General features: G+C 34.5%; 1 protein-coding gene across 2 annotated transcripts in view; it reads right to left on the bottom strand.

The window, feature by feature from the left end:
• The window catches only part of LOC119604057 (protein tramtrack, beta isoform), a 60,526-nt gene that overhangs the window by 31,763 nt on the left and 12,996 nt on the right, over window positions 1-15,767 (bottom strand). The gene's annotated exons all lie outside the window — the stretch shown is intronic.

Below are 15,767 nucleotides of genomic sequence, written 5' to 3'. Positions count from 1 at the left end.
CAACGTTTAAAATATGAAAAAAACGCAACAATTTTCAAACTCTAGAACACGATGTCTCAAAAACTTAAGGTTATAGAAAAGTATAACTTGATTTCAGGTTAGTAAACTCTCAAAATCCGACAATTTCGTGAAGAAGTGCTTGACGTGAAAACCTGCCATAATGTCCAAACATCACAATGATCATTTTCAATCACTATGTTAGTCACCCATGAGTTACAACAGAGAGGAACATATCATTACTATCTGCTACCAATCCCACTGCCATCTGCTGCGCACATACGCCTCTGAATCACGTTCAAATGCGAATCAGTGAGCCATCATGTCTTAAGCTCGTACACGGCTCTAACTGTTCAAGTTCAACACCTTTTTGAGCTGTATAATTTCTACGGAAGGGCGGGCAATCATCGGAATCAACCCCGTTGCATATCTCGATCATAGAAGAGGCAATTATTGAAGTCTAGCAGAGAGAAACATATCTGTATCTACCGCGCACATACGCCACTGAATCACGTATAAAAGCATGCCAGTACAAGACTCTAACTGATCAAGTTCATAAACTCAGCTTAAGTAATCGAGCTGCCTAACCGCTGCGGAAGGACAGACAATCATCGGAATCAACCCCGTTGCATTCCTCGATCATAGAAGTGGCAATAATTGAAGTGAAACAGAGAGAAACATATCGTTACTATCTGCTATCAATCCTACTACCATTTGCTGCGCAAATACGCCGCAAAATCACTTTTAAAACCAGGTTACTTATTAATCATGTCCTAAGCTCTGCTAAGTGACTTGCGAAAATCATTCAAGTGCCAATTTTCGTACTCGGCCGATATATTCCTCGATCATAGAATAGGCAATAATTGAAATGAAACAGAGAGGAATTGCCATCTACTACTGATCCTACTGCCATTGCCTATACACCTCTGAATCACGTTCAGAAGCTAATCCCGTATCTATCATATTTTAAGCTCTGCTAAGCGACTATCAAGTGCCAAGTTTTACACACGGCTCTAGCTGATCAAGTTCGAAAGCTTTGCTTAAGAAATCGAGCTACTTAATTTCTGCATTCCTCCCCCATAAAAGAGATAATCATTGAAGTCAAACAGGGAGAAACATACCGTTGCTAACTCCATATGACTCCGATCAGAAGAAAGACACTGATCTATCATATCTAAAGGTCTGCTAAGTTATTTCCAAACAACACTCGGATGTAAATTTTCGCACATGGATCTGACGGACCAAGTACAAGCTTATTGATTAAGTATTCGAGCTATATAATGCAAAATAACAGTCAATCATCGGATGCAATGTAGTCTTCCAAATAGAATAAACAATTGGATTGAAGTTAAATAAAGAGAAAAATATCGTTGCTACCACATATTTCTAAACTCCGTACAAAAGCAGGTCACTTGCAAAGGACATTTAGGTGTAAATTTGGACTCTAACGGATCAAGTACAATACTTTTGTTTAAGTGTCCGAACTCTCTGCGGAATAGCAGGCAATCATCGGAATCAAGTCCGATGTATTCCTTGACATATGATTAGAGGAAGCAACAGATAGTTGTAATCTGTTACTAATCCAACATGCCACCAACTGAACCCATATGCCTTTAGTAAGTGTTTAGTAAGGGACCACCGATCTCGTATCATAAGTTATGCCAATTTTAATGAATTCTTCAACCGAAGTTGCGCAGACATACCTGTTGATGCAGCAACAGTACTAATAGATTTAGCCCATACATCAGGCCTTTTATCAACAACTTCTTCCCGCGATTTAGGTTACAGGACAATTCCTGGGCGCAACAGGTTCCCGTAGTGCCAGATAAGATTTTACCCAGGGATTGCAAAAACAATCAAAATGCAGGAAGTATACCATAGAAGATATATAAAAAGTCCTTATTTTAGCCATTGACTAAAGGACCTAAAGGCCATTATTTTAAAAATATGTACTTAAATAGATTTTTCAAAGCTTATTATAACGAAACCCAAACCTTTTATTATTTATTTAAAAAAAAGGTTAAATTATCTAAGGAGGATTGTCAGTGCAACAAGGCATTTAACAAATATAACCTTCCCAGTAAAAATTGGAGCTTACATGCAAGCAGGTTTGTAAGGGAACGAAGCTATTTTCTCCCTTACAAACCTGCTTCGATAAGGCATGATTTTTATATAGCGAATTCCCACTTGGAAGCATTCCCACTAGTAAGCTTAAATATTATTAAAATATTTCACTTACAATCTGCTTCTCTGTAAGGGATAGTAGTAAGCTTTTAATTTTTTTCAGCTTACATTATAAAATTACTCCTATCATTGGTATTCCGTTATTTCCTGCTTCTCAGTAAGGCTTAATAGTAAGCGAATACAGATGCAGTTACTTCCCTTTTTAGCTTCCTAAAGTCTAAAAACTTTTTACTGGGTTTAATCCGGCTGATGGAAAAATAATCATACAAAAACACATAAAAATATGTTCTACTTAAAGGTACTTTAAGAAATCCAAAAGAAAAGAAAACATATACTCATACCCAACACCCTTGTCACTAACAGGATTTAACAATTTTCAAACAAATTATAATAAGCAACGACCCAAAAAAGGTTAATTGTGGCAAAAACTAACTACAATAAAAAAATATAGATTTTTGCTCGAACATTGTGTTGTTTAAGCCTTTTTTTCCAATACACAGCAACATCTGTTAATTGAATTAGCGAACAAAAGGGAAACCTATGGAAGGCGCAAATACTACAGCAACAACGATTACAAAAAGCCAAAGCTCAATGTCCCCTAAAAATTAAATACTTATACACAGATACAACAGGCACAGATACACATATACATACACTTAGAGGTATGATACATTTCCTATTTAACAAAAAAAAAAAAATGCAAAAAAAAATGGAATCAGGGTAAAGCACTACAAGAAAAATTATAAAAGAAAGAAAAGCAACAAACTACACAGCATGAACTGAATCCACAACAGCAACAATACATTGCTGAAACCAACAAATATGGACAACGAGAAAAAAAGCCTTTTTTATCAGCTGAAATATAAAACAGAAAAACAGCAGTATTTTCATTTAATAAAGAAAAAAATAGGCACCCTTACGAGGTTGGACGTAGTGAACAACGAAAAAAAATGATATATATATACAAACAAAAACTGAAATAAGTCCAACTGGGTAGGGGACAATGTCCGTTTATTGCAGAGCATTCAAAAGAGGAGACTTCGTAGACCATCATTCATACATATGAACACATGAAAGAATAGCAAACAAAAAGAAAAAAAAAAACGAAAAGAGGAACCACCAAACCATATCATTCACTCACTTTTTCCATGTACAAGAGTAGTAGTAGTATGTTGGATAACATAAAACCCATGATGATAATATTCACGATGATGAGGATGGTATTAATAATAATGATGATGTTATAGATGATAATGAGGTGGATGTAGAAATCCATAAATATATAGTATATGGTAACATATAAAGTACTTTTATATTAATATATATTGAGAGGGGCTAGGATTGCCAATATTTGGGGAGTGTCCTCTATTTTAGTGATACTCTAGGTTTGGTCCGAGATATCCTCCTGCTATTTATTTCGTAGAAAATGATTGTAAAAACAAAAACCTTATATCGTGAAGGTCTTATCGTCCGATGTTCTGAAACTCAGTTTTTGCAATTCCTAAAGATAGATAGATAGATAGATAGATAGATAGATAGATAGATAGATAGATAGATATAGATAGATAGATAGATAGATAGATAGATAGATATAGATGAGTAGATAGATAGATAGTAGATAGATCGATAGATAGATAGATAGATGAGCTAGATAGATAGATAGATAGATAGATGATCGCTAGTAGATCGCTCGATCTCGATCGCTCGCTGCTCGCTCGCTCGCTAGCTCGCTCGCTCGCTCGCTAGCTGCTCGCTCGCTCGCTAGCTCGCTCGCTCGCTCGCTCGCTCGCTCGTGCTCGCTCGCTCGCTCGCTCGCTCGCTCTCTCGCTCGCTCGCTCGCTCGTCGCTCGCTCGCTCGCTCGCTCGCTCGCTCGCTCGCTCGCTCGCTCGCTCGCTCGCTCGCTCGCTCGCTCGCTCGCTCGCTCGCTCGCGCTCGCTCTCTCGCTCGCTCGCTCGCTCGCTCGCTCGCTCGCTCTCTCGCTCGCTCGCTCTCTCTCTCGCTCGCTCGCTCCTCGCTCTCTCGCTGCTCGCTCGCTCGCTCGCTCGCTCGCTCGCTCGCTCGCTCGCTCGCTCGCTCGCTCGCTCGCTCGCTCGCTCGCTCGCTCGCTCGCTCGCTCGCTCGCTCGCTCGCTCGCTCGCTCGCTCTCGCTCGCTCGCTCGCTCGCTCTCGCTCGCTCGCTCGCTCTCGCTCGCTCGCTCGCTCGCTCGCTCGCTCGCTCGCTCGCTCGCTCGCTCGCTCGCTCGCTCGCTCGCTCGCTCGCTCGCTCGCTCGCTCCTCGCTCGCTCGCTCCTCGCTCGCTCGCTCGCTCGCTCGCTCGCTCGCTCGCTCGCTCGCTCGCTCGCTCGCTCGCTCGCTCGCTCGCTCGCTCGCTCGCTCGCTCGCTCGCTCGCTCGCTCGCTCGCTCGCTCCTCCTAGATAGATATATGATAGATAGAACAGGTAGAACAGGTAGAACAGGTAGAACAGATAGAACATAGAATAGATAGAACAGATAGAACACATAAATTCATAGAATTGCAGAGGTTGCGACTTCCTTCTGAAAACTTCATGGCCAATATAATTTGTCGTTGACCTATGTGAAATCAGCACTTCTTCCAGAGAAACTTTAGTTTCATCATCTTGGAAAATACGGGACCGGAGGTAGATCGCTCGCGAAAAACGGGATCACAGTTGCCCGACTCGGACATAGAACATTTCTGTGGTACTCCGATGTTCTGGAAAGATGGAGAAATGAGCCAACTTGTATTCAAACAAAGAAAATATGGCCAAGGCTTCATAAGGACCGCAGGGACCATCTTCTGAGACATAGCCGATCCCAACTAAGCAAAATTATAGCTGCCATCACAGGGTACTGTAAATTTGATAACCACGCAATGGGACGTGGATTACCTTACAACAACTACTGTAGAAGCTGGCAAGATGAGGAAGAAGAGGAATCAATTGAACATTTTCTTTGTCACTGTCCGGCATTAGGGGACATCCCACTACGATATCTGAGACATCGACCTCTGGAAGACACCTCAGAGTTATCTGGGATTATAATAGATAACTTAAACGCCTTCATCAGGCACTGCGGTTGGTTTGACGAAACAAACTCCACTGATTAGTAGCTTTTTCGAGTTCTTCCCTCTTATGTTTTAATCTCTCTCTCTCTCTGACTGTCTTAATCTCCGTCTCTCAGTTTCTACTACTACTATTAACCACTTAAATTCCCCTTTCCATGCCTATTTACAATTGTGTCTTGCACTTCCTCTTTTTCTTCTAATATAATTACAGGTATCACAAAGGGACCAAAAGGAGCCACGTGTACATCTATTGCAGCCTGAACAACCAACTATGTGAAATCAAACTCAAAGAGCGGTTCCTTCAGCTGTTAATTGTTTCTGAAGTTGTAATAATTGAGAAGATGAAGTACAACAGAACATTTTCAATCTCACCGTCCTACTTTCAACGACTTAAGATAAAAAGATTTGAACCATGAGATAAATAGAAGCATTACCAATCTATTTGACTTTGATTAAGGCAATGGAATGGCAAGAAGGCGATATTGAATTGGACTACAAAGCTAAAGGGCACCCAAGCCGTTACTTTGCCGACAAATGTTAAAATGTTGTCTTGATCATTAGATGTGGCAACGCTACTTTTTCATAAAAACTACTTCCAAGTAGTTGATGAACTTTGAACCAACAAAAAGCTATCTCAAACGTTTTCTAGATCGAGTCAAAAAACATTTAACTACAAATGTTATTCATTTCCATTTTGTAATCAATCTATGTAAATATTGGCAACCCTAGTACCACTCATTGCCAGGCATAATAAATAAATAACGCAATCACTAATAATTATACACAATTCTGTATGATTTAATCCTCTCAAAGAGGATTTCAATATAATGTATTCTGCTGTACACAGTATGTAAGTTTGTTGTGGTAGTAGTACGCTGTATTATTTTTCGGCGAGCTTTTTCATATTTCTTTCGAATTTGCGCACGTTACCAATATAAAAAACCACAACCACAGCTACAAATAACAAAATGAAAGGCAAAAAACCCCCAAAATTGTGTAAACGCCTCTAAACTAAAAACAACATCTACAACAACAACAATTAACACACATAAAAAAGTCTGTAAGTACGTTCAAGGAGACAGGAAAGTCACCTCTAGAAAAAACAACAATAAAAATGAATAATAATTATTATAACGACATGCGCAAAAAAAAAATATCCACAAACAAAAATGGAATCAAAATCGCAATATGTATGTTTGTATATGTGTAATGGATATAATTGGATACTATGAAAATAAAATAACAATAACAAAACGATTCCTTATAACAACCCTCGTCTCTTTCTCTGTGTGAACGAGTATAAAAAAATGGAAAAAAAATCCCCGGCCACAAACTAACTCCCACCCTCCCCGTTACCATCCTTGTTATTGCTGAATCCAGCTAAATTTATGCCGACTGCCGGGAAACGTACGAACATGATACGATAACACGCCATTTATATATTTATACTTGTGAGTACGAGTATCTCTGTGTGCTTTGAGTTTTGAAAGTACTTATTTGTTGGTGTATGTATATGTTTCCCGGTAGTAAATTGTATTATAGTGAGTGCCTCACAGCCTTTTTAATACGATTTGAGGAAAATTATATTAAAAAACTAGAAGAGAATAAATGTTTTGTAAAGCAGAGCTGGAAATTTGGTAAATATCTTTTAAGTTTTTTTTTTATTATTTTGTAAAATTTTGTAATTTACTAAAATGGTTTAAACTTACTAAGGAGTATTTCTGTAAATTTGGTACAAAAAGTACCAAAAATTTTGGTACTTTTCAAAAAAAAAAGGGCCAAATGTAAAATTAAGCTTCAATATATAGAAGTAATAATCTATTTATTTGTATATTACCGTACAATGAAAAAATTCCTGAGCTATTTTGTTGATAAAACTCCAAAAAAATTCAAGAAAACCCTCACAATAGTACCGAATTATACACTTCTGTTACAAAAAACAAAAAAATAATATTTATGTATGTGAACTAGTACTTATGAATGTAGCTCAACTATGAGAGCAAAGTAATTTGTGTAGTTCTCACATATGTATGTATGTATGTATGTATGTATGTATGTATGTATGTATATGTACATAAATTTTAATTTACTCCAAAAGGGAAGTGAAGTAAAAGGAAAGTTTCAATCGTTTTACATTCAATAATTGTAGCTTCTCTATAAGTACTCTGTATTTTTGTTGTTGTTTCACTGTTCACTGGTATTTGTTGCACATTTTATCAGTAACAGGCAACAGTAGAAAAATTATACGCGAAAATACTAATACACTTGCAATAATTACAATAATAACAAGGAGGGAGAATAAATTACATATGTAGTATATATAATTACAGAGTTTCTCAAACTATATCTATCTATCTATCTATCTATCTATCTATCTATCTATCTATCTATCTATCTATCTTATTTATTTATTTATCTTATCTATCTATCTATCTATCTATCTATCTATCTATCTATCTATCTATCTATCTATCTATCTATCTATCTATCTATCTATCTATCTATCTATCTATCTATCTATCTATCTATCTATCTATCTATCTATCTATCTATCTATCTATCTATCTATCTATCTATCTATCTATCTATCTATCTATCTATCTATCTATCTATCTATCTATCTATCTATCTATCTATCTATCTATCTATCTATCTATCTATCTATCTATCTATCTATCTATCTATCTATCTATCTATCTATCTATCTATCTATCTATCTATCTATCTATCTATCTATCATCTATCTATCTATCTATCTATCTATCTATCTATCTATCTATCTATCTATCTATCTATCTATCTATCTATCTATCTATCTATCTATCTATCTATCTATCTATCTATCTATCTATCTATCTATCTATCTATCTATCTATCTATCTATCTATCTATCTATCTATCTATCTATCTATTCTATCTATCTATCTATCTATCTATCTATCTATCTATCTATCTATCTATCTATCTATCTATCTATCTATCTATCTATCTACTATCTATCTATCTATCTATCTATCTATCTATCTATCTATCTATCTATCTATCTATCTATCTGTCTATCTATATATCTATCTATCTATCTATCTATCTATCTATCTATCTATCTATCTATCTATCTATCTATCTATCTATCTATATCTATCTATCTATCTATCTATCTATCTATCTATCTATCTATCTATCTATCTATCTATCTATCTATCTATCTATCTATCTTCTATCTATCTATCTATCTATCTATCTATCTATCTATCTATCTATCTATCTATCTATCTATCTATCTATCTATCTATCTATCTATCTATCTATCTATCTACTATCTTCTATCTATCTATCTATCTATCTATCTATCTATCTATCTATCTACTATCTATCTATCTATCTATTCTATCTACTATCTATCTATCTATCTATCTATCTATCTATCTATCTATCTATCTATCTATCTATCTATCTATCTATCTATCTATCTATCTATCTATCTATCTATCTATCTATCTATCTATCTATCTATCTATCTATCTATCTATCTATCTATCTATCTATCTATCTATCTATCTATTTATCTATCTATCTTAAGTTTAAAGGTCATAGTCCTCTATTGGCCGATCTCAAAATATGTATTTTAATAAAGTTAACAATATTGTAACGAAAGTTATTTGTATTAGATTTCTTTTTAATTCCAATATGTATGATTTGTTATGGATTATTTTGTACAAAATTTCTCAATTTTTCTTTTTTCAAAACTCTTTAATACATACCCACCGTTTAAGAACAGCTGACTTACAAAATATAAATAAGACACAAATTGAAAATAAAATATATTTTCTACTGGGAACACAACAATACACCCGAGTAACTGAATTGAGTGGTCTGACTTGATTGCCTGCCTTATTGACTGAAATGCCTTTGCCTTCGTCTTCGCCTGATATTGTCGGCCTGCATGCCTTTGCCTGTTGCTGCTTGCAGTATTTCGTTTATTTTGTTTGCCGCTCGTATCACCACCATCATGTGGTTGATTTCTTTTTTGTTTTCTTCGTTTCTATACGACTTTTCTTATAAAACAAGGAAGACCTCAGGCAGGCTGTCTGGCAAGCAAGCAGAGAGGGGGTGGAGTAGGAGGGAGTCGATGTGTTAAGTGTTAATTTTAGAGAAAAGAGAAATTTATGTAGAGCACTAATATTGTTATTGTAGTTGTTGTTGCTTTTAACTACATACTAAAATAAAAAAAGCTTTTTCTTCCTTCTCTCAGCTAAATTACCCCCACCCCATATAAGTGGTGAATAAAAAATATATAAATTAATTAAAAAACACAAGAATATGAAAATAAATGTATAATTTAAACATACATAGAGACCACGATCCTCGCACGATCACTTGTTATTAGTGTTCGTTATTTAACGAGTACAAAAACAGGCATCAGACTGAGAACTGATAAAAAAAAATTAAAATAATTGTGTACATAAGCAACAAGTATAATAAAAACAAATACAGAACATACGAGTAAAAGAAAAACAAATTAAATAAAAACACTTTAAAATTCTCATTATTATGAATTTGTTTGAAAAACGTAGAAGAGGAAGAATTTGAACAATATCATGAAATACAAAACTGGGTGGAAAATAACAAAAAAAAAAAAAAAACTAAAAAAGCATGACATGATCGCCAGTAGTAGTAGTTCGTGGTGGTATAGTTTTGTAATAATTGAAATAATGTAATGAAAATGTGGGGACTTCTGACTCTTAAATGGTTCTAAGTTGTTTGATGAATGGTTGTACTTCTGATCAGGGCAGTCTTACTAAAGGAACTTTCATAGGTAGATTTTAAAGAGGTTCTAGATTAAGGCCTTATTAGTATGCTTATTCTATGCTTATTCGAGAGGTCCAAGTGAAACACCTCTGATATGAAAAAGAATTTAAAACAATACCAATCTTTTAACTGTGATCCGATTCAAAAACCATTAAAATTAATAGGGCGATTGCGTCTGCGGATATTGACAGTCGTGTGACGGGGCATTGTTTAATAAAATCATATGCTATAAGGACTCCAGTAGAAGATCTTACAATGAGAACGAAAGGAAGACGATCGAAAATACTCTTTGACTGAGACCTGCTTTGACAAATGTAAGGGCCATCATTGTTGCTTCTTTTCTGCACAACACAACGGATCTCTTCCTAATTGAAGTTCGAAAGACTGATTTTGCCACAACTCCTATCATAGGAACTCAATTGTCGTAATGGTGAAACGAGGTACGATGCGTTCCGGTTATCACAACCGGACTAATAACTGACCTAAGTATGTCGTCATTAGCTGCCTCTTTAAACTAACCTGAAGAACGGTTGTATTTACTTTCAGTCTATAGTCTAGTCTAAAGTCTAGTCTATTACTAGATTATAGACTAGACTATAGACTAGACTATAGACTAGACTATAGACTAGACTATAGACTAGACTATAGACTAGACTATAGACTAGACTATAGACTAGACTATAGACTAGACTATAGACTAGACTATAGACTAGACTATAGACTAGACTATAGACTAGACTATAGACTAGACTATAGACTAGACTATAGACTAGACTATAGACTAGACTATAGACTAGACTATAGACTAGACTATAGACTAGACTATAGACTAGACTAGACTAGACTATAGACTAGACTATAGACTAGACTATAGACTAGACTATAGACTAGACTATAGACTAGACTATAGACTAGACTATAGACTAGACTATAGACTAGACTATAGACTAGACTATAGACTAGACTATAGACTAGACTATAGACTAGACTATAGACTAGACTATAGACTAGACTATAGACTAGACTATAGACTAGACTATAGACTAGACTATAGACTAGACTATAGACTAGACTATAGACTAGACTATAGACTAGACTATAGACTAGACTATAGACTAGACTATAGACTAGACTATTAGACTAGACTATAGACCAGACTATAGACTAGACTATAGACTAGACTATAGACTAGACTATAGACTAGACTATAGACTAGACTATAGACTAGACTATAGACTAGACTATAGACTAGACTATAGACTAGACTATAGACTAGACTATAGACTAGACTATAGACTAGACTATAGACTAGACTATAGACTAGACTATAGACTAGACTATAGACTAGACTATAGACTAGACTATAGACTAGACTATAGACTAGACTATAGACTAGACTATAGACTAGACTATAGACTAGACTATAGACTAGACTATAGACTATACTATAGACTAGACTATAGACTAGACTATAGACTAGACTATAGACTAGACTATAGACTAGACTATAGACTAGACTATAGACTAGACTATAGACTAGTCTATAGTCTAGTCTATAGTCTACAGTCTACTCTATAGACTATAGACTAGTTACCTAGTCCATTTCACCATGTCTAGTTATTTTGTAACTTTAAGATATATTGAAAGTTTTCATACAAAAATTGTCTTAACTGGAAGAATAACCACTGGTTAAACGATATCTGAAGGTGGTGAAAATTGGATTTAATATATTCAATGTTTATTGCAAAGTTGGGCAAAAACGCCAGAAATCTCTAAACTCTGGTAAAATATCTCCAAATTTTACGTTAAACGGTAAAACGCATTTTTTCCCGCAATTGTCATTCCAAAAACGTCAGATTTGAGGGGAAAAACGGCAACAATGCCATTAGTGGAGACTGAGACCATATCGTCCCGAAAGAAAATATATGTAGTTCTGTTTCTTATTCTTGATGCTCTGATCCATAGTGTTGCCATGATCAAGGTGATAATTCCTTAGTTTTTACGAAATTACTTTGAGTATTCTAGGCAAAGGATCGCTTTCAATGAGAAAATTTCCATTTATTAAAAAGTATATAATTTATCACAATGACCTAAATTTTTCTAAAAAATACAACATTAGAAATACAACAAAAAAGTGTCTTAATAAGATCAACAAAAATTCCTTGAGTTTTCTAGAAAAAAAGTCACACAAATATTTGTCTAAATATATAGTTTCATTATGTACATATAAAACTAAAATACTGAATACCCTGCCTCACAACATTATAAATATTCACAGCACAGAGGATCGTGATCGTTTCCGTAGGAGGATAGAGGAATTCGCTATGAATCAAGAGGAGGGAGGGGGAGGAGGTTTAAAAGAGTGTGACATCAGTATTTTTTTGATGTTGAATGCATGTGTTGTTTTTCATTTTTAGATTTTTTTGGTGAATTTAATTTGATTTCTTTTCTAAAATATTTATCATACATTCTCTCAAGGAGGAGGATGTTGCAGAGAAATAAAATATTTAAATAACAACACAAACGTACACACAAATGCCTTATTTTAATTTAGCTGAAAATAAAGTTTATTTTTAAAATGTTTTTTTGAAATATGTGGGTGGATTTAATTTTTATGTTTAGAAAATGAATGTTCAACAGCAACAACAACATCATTATAGTGATCATGATGATCATCTGCACTCGTCTTAAACATTTAAAGAAATAAAGAAGAAGCATTAAATGTAGGTCACTAATAGTTTCACTTTTTAAGGATTTCTTCTTTAGCTGAATTTTATTTGAAATTTTTTTATTTTTGTTTCTAATTACTTATAGAATTATAACAAATTCTTTCCTTGCCTTTATCTCGTTTGCTACTCCTCTTTTCACCCTTTTTTTATAAAAAATATTTTAATTAATTTTCTTGTCTTAAAAAATTCCCTTATCCCCCTGACGAATTGTTTTCTGTGACGTTTACACTTCATATTCATTCCCACTATTGAGCAGCAGATAAGAAACCTTGTGGTTGCTGGTTTTCGTTTATTGGGTGGTTGCTTGGTTTACTTACAACCAAACATTCAACATTTACTGATAAGCGATAAGGAATTGTTTTATCTTCATTTAGGCTCCTTTTTTTAAACATTTCTATAAAGATAACGACAATTTGGAAAAGAATTTAATGAACCTTAAAGTTTTATTAAAAATATTTTTATGGCAGAATTCATAAAAAAATTATTACTTTTCTTCAAGTGGAATTTTGTTATTAATAAAAAGTCGAATGCCTTAAATTGGAACCAATTTAGTTTAGTGAGTTGTTCTGGCGATCGCTGCAAATCATTTAAAATCAATCAGTTTTAACAGACAATGACCGACTTTGGTTTTGGCAATATCCTCCGCTCTTTAACACATGAAAACCTAGGATTTATGTTTCATACACGGTTTCACAACGTTGCCACATTTGCTTGTTATCCAAAGTCGTTCATTGATCCTTATTGAAAGAACAAATTGAGAATGTGATAATTTAGTTCTAATTTCTTTGTACTTTTTTTACTCTTGTCTAACTATTTGAACCGATTATATAGCCCTCATTATTGCAGCGGTGCCATACATCTAAACATTTTTGACAGCATCACTTCTCAATAAGAGAAGAGTGAATTGCAAACACTATTCTTTTGTATCACGCGATCTCTGTTTAAACTGATGGTTCAAAGACTGTTACTGGCATTGGCTCGGACATGTGTTCTTAAGGCCTTTAGAATACCAACAAATACTGTTCTTAGAGACGACACGATCTCAGTTTAAACAGATGGTTCAAAGACTGTTACTGCCACTGGCTGGGAAATGTTTCCCTATGGCCTTTTTAAACTGTTTTAGAATACCAACAAGGGAGGAGCAGACTGCAATCACTGTCCTTCGAGATGACGCGATTTTACTTTAAACTGATAGTCCAAAGACTGTTACGCCATCGATATGGTCGCGAGAAACATCCAAGGATTCTATCTTGTGATGTCGACCATTAACTTCTAAGGTTAAAATGAACTCTAAATTTCTCGAATTGATATGGATTCCAGCAGGGCAGTTACTTCGTATATAGATTCGAATAAAAAAGTTTCATAAAGAAATTTAAAAATTTAGCTTACATAAAAACTCGCAAGATGTATGGGAACTCGGAGAAATTAAAATGCGCAATTAGCGAACTGTCCTCGGATGAAACTGTTTGATCAAAGTATATAAGCCGAGATATTAAACACAATCGATGACTGGGTGACAGAAAACTCGCAAATTAAGCATAATTACCACTTGCAGAATGTTCAAAATGGTGGCGTGTCACAATGTCCAGCGTCATAATGTTAAGAGACCTTATGACATACTAAATTGAGTCATAATGTCCATGGATGTTATGACAATTTTAATTTGTACAAAAAAAACTTAATTTAGCGAAGCCGGTATTCGAAATGCCCAAAAGTTTAAAACTCCTGCGTCCGGCCGAATACCGGCTATCCAATACACTTTCTAAAAGGAATTTAATATGCAACATATACTAAATTTAGATCCAATTCTTTTCGGGATAAGGGTGTTAAATTCTAAACAAATTTTCCAATACATTTCTGTTTTAAAAGTCTCACAATATCCATGGACATTATGACACTCCACCGTTCAAAAAACACTGGCCCTATCTTTCACTGAGAAGGAACTTTACTACGTTGGCCTTTAGCGTGACGGAGGAGAGCTCATGGTCTGAACTGTCACTGATCTACCTAATCAAATTTGTTAAAAGTACCAGTTGATGTTTTTTGGGAGGGACCATAAGAATAACCAGATCGGTTTATCTATCTATCTATCTATCTATCTATCTATCTATCTATCTATCTATCTATCTATCTATCTATCTATCTATCTATCTATCTATCTATCTATCTATCTATCTATCTATCTATCTATCTATCTATCTATCTATCTATCTATCTATCTATCTATCTATCTATCTATCTATCTATCTATCTATCTATCTATCTATCTATCTATCTATCTATCTATCCCACAAACTTTTACTTTAGAATTGTGAATGAATTTCAAAGTTGTTTGGTCTTCTAGGTTCTCATACATGATTCAGCTTTATGACAAATCGTGGCAAATTAGCAATTTGTAAAAAATAAATTAAATACATTTAATTACGATTCAATTGAATTCTCTTCAAAGCGGTGGTAGTGATTACAACTCGCAATAAATACAAACAAAAAACAACAACATGTGAGTCTGAAAACCAGACACTGAGAGAAATATGTGGTATGTAAATAAAATTACTATGAGAAATATAAAAAGGTGTAGCGGTAGCAATGCAATAGCAACAACAATAATAATAACAAAAATTAATAATAAACACAACAACATGTTAAAACATGTGCCAAAGAAATCATCATTTTGGTGAAATGAAGTCAAGAAACGGTTTTGTGATTTTGTAAAGAAAGAAACATAAAAAAACTAAACAGAAAAAAAGAAAACAGACTAAAATGTTGAAAAAAGGAAGGCAATATAAAAAGTGTTAAGATGTTTATAGAAAAACACTGAAAAAAGTCAATAACAACAGCAACAAACATATTTAAATTTTACTTGACAACAGGTAGAAATGTTAAAGAGAAATGAAATACAAATACAAACAATAATAATAAAAATGGACGAAAAATTTAATATTTCAACCATAATAATAAATGTATTACAAAATTCAACGCACA

This window comes from Lucilia sericata, unplaced genomic scaffold (genome assembly GCF_015586225.1).
Source record: "Lucilia sericata isolate MDLA Ls3-8-SP2 unplaced genomic scaffold, ASM1558622v1 Contig000357F_arrow, whole genome shotgun sequence".
In the NCBI taxonomy this organism is placed as follows: Eukaryota; Metazoa; Arthropoda; class Insecta; order Diptera; family Calliphoridae; genus Lucilia; species Lucilia sericata.
This window is presented reverse-complemented; position numbering and strand designations above follow the sequence as displayed.